This window comes from Alligator sinensis, unplaced genomic scaffold, assembly GCF_000455745.1.
Source record: "Alligator sinensis unplaced genomic scaffold, ASM45574v1 scaffold225_1, whole genome shotgun sequence".
NCBI classification, from domain to species: Eukaryota; Metazoa; Chordata; order Crocodylia; family Alligatoridae; genus Alligator; species Alligator sinensis.
In genome coordinates, this window is record NW_005842180.1 from 857,722 (window position 1) to 869,117 (window position 11,396).

Sequence of the window (11,396 nt, forward strand, 5' to 3'; positions counted from 1 at the left end):
ACGTGGCACCTATATGAAAAGGCCCCTGAATGATTAATATATATTATAAGCAAGTTGTGGACATGTTGTAGCATATAGATGGCTATCCACACTTCAGTAAAACATAAGATAGGTGGTTATAACACATTATTATGAACAACATATTGTCAAACTAGATCCTGTAACAGTTGATTAAACTTATATTGAAATGCTATAAACTATTTATAACTTTACCCTTAACATAAGTCACGACTGAGAACTTTCAACTTGTATCATTATTCTTGTACTTTAATTAAGAAGGAAATTACTGCAGTAGTTTCTGACTGTGCACCTTCAAATAAAGAGCATATCAGAGCAAGCACCATTTCTATGTATTTTCTCCTCTTTGATCAGCAACCAGATTATGTTGTCATTCGGTACCACCTGACTCTCTAAGGTGTGGATGTTAAAAAAATAAAATAAAACAACACCACTTTCCAATCATTTCCCTCCCATAAGTGGAAACAGAACTAAGCATAACAAGCTATTCTGTAATGGGAGATAAACATCTCTCTCCACCTTCTGATTTATTTGTGCCGAATGCAAGTTCTGTGGGTGGGAAGCACAGAAGAATGCAGCTCTTGTGTGTGACTCAAGTCCTCTGACAATTTAAACATTTTAGTGGCCAGTGCTTTTCCAGCCTCTGCATTTTCATCACTTCTCAGCCACACCTTTTCCCAGTCTGTCATTTTCAGCAAGATGGAACACTGCCAAGGGCAAGGCCTGGTCATATGGTAAATGAGCAGCATAATGAAGGGTTTCTTGTATGATAAAGAATATTTCTTCTGTGTTGCTTACTCAAGGTGCCTAAAACATGCACCATCAAATGTTTCAGAAAATAAAAATCACATGCAACTGGCACACTGACTGCAATGCAGGAAGGCCAAATGCAGCAGGTAACTCACAGAACCCTACCAAGCGCTTTGCAGCTAACTGTCTTTAGTGCAAAGTCTCAGCATGCAATACTCCATGCAGAAATATACTGGGGGCTGCCTCTTTACAAGAAAAGGCTTTGTTTCACCTGGCTAAACTGGAATACCATTAAATAGTAGTGTTGCACTGCATGATGGGAGGTTACGTGAGTGGGTGCAATAAGCATCTTGGGCTTCTTTGCCATCCCCTGCATTCTATTCTAAGGGGTAACCTTTTTTGAGGTCCCCCAGATTCCAGGTTAATTCTGGACTCTTTGGTCATGGGTTTGAGAACAGAAGTGGAGCTCTAACTTGATATTGATAGTTAAAATGATAGTGCTGCATAGGCAGAAACAGCACAGTTGGAAATGAGGAAACTAGAGGTGACTATTAGCTTTTTGTTCCTGGGACATCCCAAAGTCAAATGGGTAAAGTTAGAACAACTCAAAGACTGCCTTAACTGCCTTGATACTGTAGGTACCAAAAGGAATGAAGAAACTTATTTCAGCTTTATGACAACTGAAAATATCCCACAAGGAAGGTTTCTGGTCAAATATCACAAGATAGGCACTGGAGAGGAACCTGAGGGCCAGGACCAAGGATTCTTGCACTATTCAGCATGATTTTCAGCTATCCTGAGAGAAGGAAGGGCTTGGAGACAATCCTAAATGTTCTTTTTCTGTGAAGAGAAGTTTTTGTTTTTTTTTAAGGAAAGGGAAACTGGTTAGCTGAGGGAAATTTACACTGACAGTGCATTTCCTCCCTATTCTAAACTGTGTCTAGTTTTGGGCACTGTGCTTCAAGATACTAACAAACTAAAAGGATCCCAGTAGAAGGCAAGAAAAACTATTAGAGGCCTGGGGAATATAATTTATGAGGACAAAATGAAAGGATTATAATTATTTAGTCTGGAAAAGAAAAGACTGAGGGGGCATGTGGTGGCAAGAAGCCCCCAGAGGAGCTAAGGGTGCTAGGGGCACCCCAGGGTGAACAAGCAGGCCCCCCATGCCCTGGTAAACTTACCTCCGGGAGTGGAGCTGGAGATGTAGCCAAAGCCGCGCGAGCCGGTGTTACACCGGGCTCTTCAAACAGCTGCTTCCCGGGCGAGGCAGCGCCCAGCTAATTGCAGCAGCTGGTGCTGCCGCCACAGGAAATTCAAGGCAGGGGAAGCAGCATCCTGCTTCAGGCTGGGGACAGTCTTTCCCGAACCACCTTAATTTCAAAGCTCACAGGAACATCCCTCTCCCTTGGTGGGAGAAGGACACCAGAGAATGGGAGCTCAGCCCTCTGGGATCAGAGTCTGAGGCTCCAGGCGCCTTAACATACAGGCAACTGACTGGCACTGAAACTGATGCTGGAACTCTTTAAAAGGGGGGCTTGTTGGGAAAGGCGGAACCACAAGTAGAACACCAGATCAGTTGGTGAATGGACGGAGCGTAGGGGAGGCGGAGCCCCGAGGAACACTGTGGCACTGTTGTGAGTACCCCCGTCATCGGGTTGCTCAGGAAGAACACCACTGAATCCCTCCTTTCTTCAGGTAACAACAAGTCGTGGCAGTAGAGTTGGGGGACCCTGACCAAGGGGGTAGTGTGGTACTCACAGCGTCTACTAGAGATGCCACAGTGGTGCATTGGCTGGGAACTGAAATTCCTACACTAGCGGATCAGTGATCTCAACCCAGGTGGAAGTAGTCATGGAGGCACCAGCTGTAGCCCATGCACAGCTCCTGATGCAAGCCATCCAGGCGATAGGGCAGTTGCTGGAAATACAACAGCGGCAGGGTGCTCACCAACAGGAGCGGATGCAGCGTAATGCCACCCTGTTTAAGATGCTGCGGATGACGCCCCCGAGGCCTATATTGAGGTGTTTGAGAGGACAGCCCTCCAGACCAGGTTAGACTGCACTCAGTGGGCCCACCAGTTGGGTGCCCTAGTGGTAGACCAAGCCCAAGCGGCCTACTGGGCCTTGTTGAGGGAAGATGTCTGTAACTACAATATGGTGAAGGCTGCAATCTTGTACCGGCTCGAAATTTCCCCTGAAAGCCATAGGCAGGCCTTCCGAGCCCGGAAATCAAAGGAGGTCAAGGGGCCTCGCAGCTTACTATAGTACCTGTGAGACATGCTGAATAAATGGCTTCCCATGGGTCGGTTCGACTGAGATGGGGTCATAGACCAGGTCCTGTTGGAACAATTCCTTTGGGACCTGGAGGAGGACACTCAGGTATGGGTGAGAAGACACCAACCACAGAGCAGTGAAGAAGCCCTCTGCCTCACAGAGGTTTTCGCCAGCTCAGAGAACAAGCATAGTCGGGGGCGAGGCCTCCATGCCCCAACTGGGAGGATGACTCAAGAAGAGGAAAAGAGGATAGGGCCTCAGAAGGTGATGACGAGGGGTGTAGTCTGCTACCGTTGTGGTCGTAACGGCCATATTGCAAGGGAGTGCAGAATGGGTTTTAGCGAACTAAGTCGCGGATTGGCAACATCCACCCCAACTAGAGAGAGAGCGAGGGAAGCCGACCAAGGTGAGCCCATGGATTGTAGTTTTGGTACTACCTCACAGGAGGAGGCTGGGAATGCCTGGTCGTGATGGCTTGGATCGGGGATCGGCAGTGCAAGCAACCCCGGACACAGGATGGTCACAGTCCCTACTCCATGCAGATCTGGCCCCAAAAACGGGGGTGAAGGAGGCTGGCCCTTTAGTGATGACCTGCATCTTGGGCGGCAAGATGTGCTTCCGGAGTTGCTACCTCCTCCTGAGAGTAATGGAGTTCCGAGGAAAACTGAGGGTTGGCCTGGCTCCAGCGTTGGCCTGTGAAATGATCTTAGGCTGAAAGTGGGAACCATTTTACATGGTACTAGAACGTGTAAGAGTGACTGAAGAGGAGAGAAAACGATTAAGAAGAGGTGAGGGCTGGGCAGGAGAAACAGCCTCCCTGCAGGATGGACCTATCTGGGACTGCACTGACACGGAGCAGGTAGCAAGTGCGGCGCACTTTTGTCGAGCACAACAAGAAGATCCAAAGCTGCAATGGCAAGTAACCGACCCAGGAGAGGGGACATCCAGGAGCCACCCTGACTTTGAGGTAATGGGGGGGCTGCTGTACTGGGTCCAGAGGGGTCAGGAGGGGATGGCAGAGAGGCGGCAGATAGTGGTCCTGTCCCCATTTCGCAGGTAAATTTGGACCTGACACACAACTCCCCACTAGGCGGCCATTTAGGGTGTAGCAAAACCAGGGCGAAACTAGTCCAGGATTTCTTTTGGCCCCGTCTACAAGAGGATGTGGATAGGTGGGGTGCAGCATGTCCAGAGTGCCAGAGAGCCCAGGAATGGAGACCTCAGAAGGTGCCTTTGCAACCCATGCCAAGCCAATAATTGAGATGCTGTTCTCTCGCGTAACACTGGACATTGCGGGTCTCCTCCCAAAAAAGCTCACGGACGGTACCAATACATATTAATCCTGGTGGATTACACCACACGTTTTCTGGAAGTGGTTCCACTTAGGTCCATTATGGCTACCTGGGTGGCGGAAGAGTTCCTAAAGTGGATCGTCTGTGTGGGAATCCCATGAGAAATACTCACTGACCAGGGGACAAATTTTATGTCAGGTGTAATGAAGGCACTTTGTAGCACCCTGGGCATCACCCATCTGAAAACGTCTGTTTACCACCCCCAGACTAATGGTTTAGTGGAGAGACTTAATGGGACCATCAAAAGGATGCTCAGGTGTTGCACACAAGAGGACCCATGTAGATGGGAAACAATATTAACCCCGCTATTATTTGCCCTGTGGGATGCACCACAAAAGTCTACGCAGTTTTCACCCTTTCAGCTGGTGTATGGCCACAGCCCCACAGGTCTATTACAGATCGTCCGAGAAGAATGGGAAAGGCCAGTGGGACCAGGAATGATGGCAGAAAGATTTTGACAGGAACTACAAGACTGCATAAACAAGGCCCAGCGAATCACTTGCCAGAATCTTCGAGTCACGCAAGAACAGCAGGAGACCCAGTATAATCAAAGAACAAAACCCAGGACATTCCAACCTGGAGACATGGTATTAGTATCGCTTCCAGCTTTGATGAGTAAGCACCTCTTGATGTGGCAAGGCCCATTTAAAGTGACCCGTCAGGTAGGTCCGGTAGATTATGAGGTGCTCAAGACCGGACACCGTTGTGAGTGCCAAATCTACCATGTCAACCTCCTCAAAGACTGGAGGGCACCACAGGGCTGGATGGCGCAACATGAGGAAGCAGGAGAGGAGTTGGGACCCCCCTACCCTGAGTTAGGGGATGGAACAACACAGAGGGTGCAAGTTCAGCTGGGGGAAGATCCGAATGCCAAGCAATGGCGGAAACTGACGGGGATGATAGAAACCTTCCAGGAAGTATTCCAAGAAACCCCGGGATGGGCACGAGGAATAGAACACAAGATCAGAACGCCGTCGGACGCACTAGTCAGGGAATGATGGAGGCCTATACCTCAGCAATTACAACAGGAAGTACAGCAAGAGATAGAAAAGATGCGGAAGCAAGGAATTATCCAGCCTTCTTGAAGTCCTTGGCACAGTCCAATTGTCCCAGTGGCCAAACCTGACGGGTCACTCCACCTGCGCATCAACTTTCAAAAGTTGAACGTGCTAGCGACCTTCAATGCCTTCCCCATGCCCCACATCGCCCACCTCATCGAGAAAAATTGGGGAAGCGAGGTATATATCCACTATCAACTTAGCCAAAGGGTACTGGCAAATTCTGATGAGACTGGCTGAGTGCGCCAAGACAGCTTTTGGAACACCTTGGGGCCTATTTGAGTTTGTACAAATGCCCTTCGGGCTAAATGGAACTGCAGCCACCTTCCAGAGGCTTATGGATTCCCTGCTGGCACCACACCAGCATACGCGGCGGCATACATTGACGACATAATCATCTTCACCTCAGATTGGCCACAACACCTTGATACCCTGAGGGCTGTCCTGGGAGAGCTCAAAGCGGTCAGGATGACTGCTAATCCAAAAAAATGTAAACTGGTGGGTAAAGAGACCAAGTAACTGGGGTTTTGTGTAGGCTGGGGAACTATCCGACCCCTTGTGGACAAACTGGAGGCAATACACCATTTCCAAGAGCCGCGCAACTGTCACCAACTCCGGTCCTTCTTGGGGCTCATCAACTACTATTGCAGGTTTATACTACACTTTGCGGAGCTCACCACACCCCTCTCAGATGCACCCAGAGGACAGGCATCAGGGACGCTAAGATGGATGTCCGAAATGACAAAAAGCTTTATGGAGCTGAAGGAGGCTATGTATTGCAATGTGGTAGTACATACTCCTGACTTCTCTGCCCCTTTTATCTTATAGACCGATGCATTAGGCAGTGCCCTAGGGCAGTCTTACTACAAAGATGGGGGGAAGATGAGTGCCTGGTCACATTTTGCAAGCAACAAACTTAGCCAAGCAGAAACCAGGTATGCCAAAATAGAGAGGGAATGCCTAGCCATACACTGGGTGGTAGAATATTTTAAATATTATCTGATGGGCCAGGAGTTCCTGGTGGTGACGGATCATGCCTCACTGCAGTGGTTAACCAAAACACAAATAGAAAATACCCACATAACCCACTGGGCACTCGCTCTTCAACCCTTCAAGTTCATGGTACTGTACCGCCCCGGCAAGGATAACCTCGTGGCATATTTACTTTCTAGATATATCAGCTCGGAGGATCCAGCCAAGGAGGCACACCAAGCGCATGAGAGGAAACATCAGACAACTTGGGATGCCCAGCAAGATGTCAAAACGCCACAAGGCAGCTTAAGGGGGGAGGTCTGTGGTAGTGAGAAGTCCCCACAGGCGCTAAGGGTGCTGGGGGCATCCCCAGGGTGAACAAGCAGGCCCCCCTGTGCCCCAGTAAACTTACCTCCAGGAGCAGTCAGAGATGCAGCCGCAGCTGTGCGAGCTGGCATTGTGCCAGCTCTTCAAACAGCTGTTTCCCAGGTGGGGTGGTGCCTGGCTAATTGTGGCAGCTGGTGCTGCTGCCACGGGAAATTCAAAAACCTTGCTGGAAACCGGCATGGGGAGAGGAGGAGACAGCCAGTGGGGAGCTCGCCAGGCAAGTGGTCACTCTGAAGGCTGGCAATAGCAGCATTGCAGGCTCTGCCCCCACATTCAAAGCAGGGGAAGCAGCATCCTGCTTCAGGCTGGGGGTGGTCTTTCCCCAACCACCTTAATTTCAAAGCTCACAGGAGTGTCCCTCTCCCTTGGTGGGAGAAGGAAGCCAGAGAACGGGAGCTCAGCCCTCTGGGATCAGGGTCTGAGGCTCCAGGCACCTTAACATACAGGCAACTGACTAGCGCTGAAGCTGACGTTGGACCCCTTTAAAAGGGGGGCTTGCTGGGAATGACAGAACCACGAGCAGAACACCAGAGTGATTGGCAAGTGGAGGGGTGTAGGGGAGGCAAAGCCCCGAGGAACACTGCAACACTGTTGTGAGTACCCCCATCATCAGATCACTCAGGAAGAACACCACTGAACCCCTCCTTTCTTCAGGTAACAAGAAGTCGTGGCAAGTGAGCTGGGGGACCCTGACCAAGGGGGTGGTGTGGTACTCACAGCGTCCACTAGAGACACCACAGGGTATTTGATAACAGTCTTCAAATCCCTATATGCTGGTTATTAAGAGGATGCTGACCAACTATTCTTTGTGGCCACCAGGTACAGAAAATGGAACAATTGTCTTAAATTGCACCAAAGGAAATGTAGCTTCCTATTATTATAGGAATCACAACTTGTGGTAGGGGTGATAACTTTTATTAGACCAACTAGATTTTTGCAAAAAAAATTCTTTAATTGCAAGCTTTTGGGCAGAAACACCCTTCTTCAGGCATAGGAGAAAAGACTGTAAAGTTCTCCAGGGCAGAAATGAAAGTTCATATTTCCTAGGAGAGTTAAAGGGTATTCTTATAGGAAGAACTTTCTCATTCTGAGGGTGGTTAAGCATTAGAACAGGCTACCCAGAGAAGCAGATAGAAAGATTCCTCCTTGGATGTTTTAACCCTGTTGTTCCCATTGCTGTTAAACTAGGGGCTGCTTTTGCAAAGAGCCTTGGCTCAATTCCAATGCAATTTGTTATTCTAAAATAATTTCCAGGTACCACTATGGAGTTGCCTTAATTCTAACTTTATGATAAACTTGCTCCAAGGTATACGGCCATATGACATGGCATTCAAAGCACAGGCAGTAGCCAGCTCAGTGCAATCAGTGTAACTGTAGCAGTTACCAATGTAACTGTGCTCTTTGGAGTTGACCGAGTAGTAACAGCTGTGGGAATATTTTCTCTTATATAAAGACAGACCCCTATATATGACTCTTTTAGACCAAGATTCAGGCACAGGCATTTGATATAAGATCAGAATTAGGCATGTGTGCATGAGAATGTGTGTGTGTGTAAAGGCTCCAGACTTAGAAGCATTTACTTATAAAATGGCTACATCACACAGAGAAAAGTAGACCTCTGCATAGTGAAATTAGCAGCTACATTAGGGGCATCCTACTGAAATAAACGATTATCTCATTTACTAATGACCTGTGAGAAACAAAAATCCGTATGCAACTCATTTCTTAGCTACTGCTCTGCAAAGCAGCACAATCTGTTAACTGAATGCATTAAATATCTAATTCAATTAACTCTCTAACAAGCCTCAGAAAACCTATTGAGAGCACTTTGCTTGATTATAAACATTGGGCCAAAGTAACAGACCTATTGATTTGGTCAACTCCAACTTATTTTCTCTACCCAATTTAATTTGTGTAGAACAAAACCTAAGTTTTAGCAGGGTCTCCCATTCCACGCTCAAGGGAAATAACCTAAAGTGACTCTGGGTACAGGGTTGGTATGTAAAGAGTCAAATAAAGCATTTATTATGTAGCAGCTATGGACACAGGTCACATTATAAATGCAAATATGCTTTCCAGTGCAACTATTACACAGTGTTACTGATAACGGTCATCTAGAATAAAGAGATTGCTCCAAAGGGAAATAAACTAATTGTTCTGTATATTAAGTATGGCCCCAAACAGATTCAGTCTTATTTCTTTGCAGTTTATCACATAATGAACATACAGTAGTGACCTCTTCCTCTAGCTTCTACTTTAGTTTGGTCTTTTCACCTTACAGCATAAACCCTTCAATACCAGTGCTGTAACCTCAACTGCTAGTCCGTCACATTTCTGTTACCCTAATAATGCCCAGTTTCACTTCCTGCACCAGCAATTCAAAATCAACAATGTTTTTGCCTAATCTCCTTATATGAGTGTCAAAACATTTCAGTTGCTAATTCCTGACTATACCCAGTTAGGTAGATTAGGCACAGTCTTTTCACTATTGCTTCCCTGGCTACTGTTCTCATCTGTATTATTTCCTTTCCCTTGCTATCCATTCTCCTGCCCGCTGATATATATATATATTTTTATCTATTGCCACAGCCTTGGAGCCAAATCGATTAAACCTGCTCCAAGTATATGACCATATGATATGGTATTCAAAGTACAAACAGCAGACAGATCTGTGCTACCAGTGTAACCACTCTTTGGAGTTGACTCAGTAGTAGCAACTGTGGGAATATTTCCCTTATAAAGACAGACCCCTATATATGATCCTTTTAGACCAGGAGTAAGGCACAGGCCTTTGATATACCAGTGGATATTAAACATAAAAGTGACACTGAAAACATATACCTTATTTTCTTGGGAAAAAAAAAAAAAGAGAGAGAAGACATTTCTACCTTATTTTACTGATATGTTCAAATATTTATAATTGTGAGGAACAGCTTTCCTTTGCAGGAACTACACCAGTTAGATCCTGTTATATCATTTGGGTGTCTTATAAATGTCTATTATTTTATCAGGTAGGGAAGCCAATGTGCAACTGCCCAGGTTTCTTAAATACAAGTTAAAAAAAAAATCATTCTAATGTTTCTTCTTTTGACATTTCAATTTCTGACTGCTCATGGGCAAGGAAAGGAGTTTAAAAAAAATAAATTGAGAGCTGACATGGCATAAAGATATACTGATATAATGAATCAAAAATAAGGTTTACACTGTGCCAGCTGTTATTATACTTACCTGAGGTGAATTTGTATAATTAAAAGAAAAAAAAGTGAACATTATCATGTTGAGAAGCTAATGAAGCACTCAATTAAGTTTGTCTATATCTCAAGACACATCAAAAGCCCTAGCTAAAGAAAAAATATTATTAAATATCCAGTCTGAAGATCTCAGGGCTGAGAACTGCTTACACTTCATAGAAAACAAAAATGGTGCAAGAGAAAAGAAAAAGCCAAACACAAACTCCATGTTCCTATATACATTTGTACATAATAATGTACTTAAGCACCACAACAGATGACAGGTATAATCAGTCTTAGTAGAAAATACACTAATTATGTTACAAGTGAACAGAAAGATTTGCCATGCAAGACAACTTATGGTTAGATATTTGCAGGATTGAAATAACAAAGGATACTGTCCTGGGGATAACGAGAAGCGGGACCAGGAAACCCTGCCCGTGGGGCCCGGCACTGAAAAAAACACCAAAATGGAGGAAAAAAGGCAAAACATTTACTTACCTGCAGGAGGAGCAATGCTGGAACACTGAAAGGAAAAGCCTGTGCGGCTTACAAGCCGCGCGCCTTTACGCAATTAAGGCTGGCGGGTGACGTCACAAGGACGCACCAGCCGGCAAGGATAAAAGCAGCTGCCGACAACAGGAAGGAGAGAGCGAGTGAGGAGGCGGAGGCTGTCTGCGCTGGCAAAAGACGGAGCCAGCGCGATCAGGGATCGCCCAGGTGGCGAATGGCAGCAGAGGCTGCAAAGGATCTCCCCACCTGGGGTATTGAAATTGAGCCCCAAAAGGGGAGGAGCATTTGGGGCGACTCACCCCTAAAACTGCTGGAGACACACACCGGTGGAGCCATCGAACCATGGCACAACGGGTGTAGTGACATGGAGGGAGAGGCTGAAGCTGACCCCAAGGGAATGGGAGTCTCCCTGCATGATTGCTCCCAGGTACCAGGTTGGGGAGCCGGGCTGGGAGTAGCAAGGATAAGGGGACCCCAAGGGACCAGCGTTGAAGGAGCACTGCCAAGCACGGGCAGGAGGGCTTAGAGAACCAGCCAGTAGGACGCTGGACTGGAAGGTCCTTTGGGGCTTTCTTCCATATTTTTTTCTTCTTTTCTTCATTTTCTTTACCCCTGCCCGACAGGGGCACGCCCCCCTCCAGCTCCAGAAGTAGAGCCAACCTGCTCAAGGGGGTTCCAGATTGAGGGCCTGAGGTGACTGACCATCCTTCCCCAAGGAGTAGGGGGGATATCGCCTAGGGCAATAAGGAGCGACAATACCGAAGAGCGTGTGTGAGAAATGTCACAACCCAAGGGTATGATTTTGTTTGTGTGTGCTTCGGCACTGCTAAATTATTTCCC

At 46.9% G+C, this 11,396-nt stretch overlaps 1 protein-coding gene across 2 annotated transcripts in view; it reads right to left on the reverse strand.

Annotated features, from left to right (window-relative positions):
• Positions 1–11,396, reverse strand: part of MCC (MCC, WNT signaling pathway regulator) — a 362,568-nt gene that overhangs the window by 59,807 nt on the left and 291,365 nt on the right. The window lies entirely within an intron of this gene.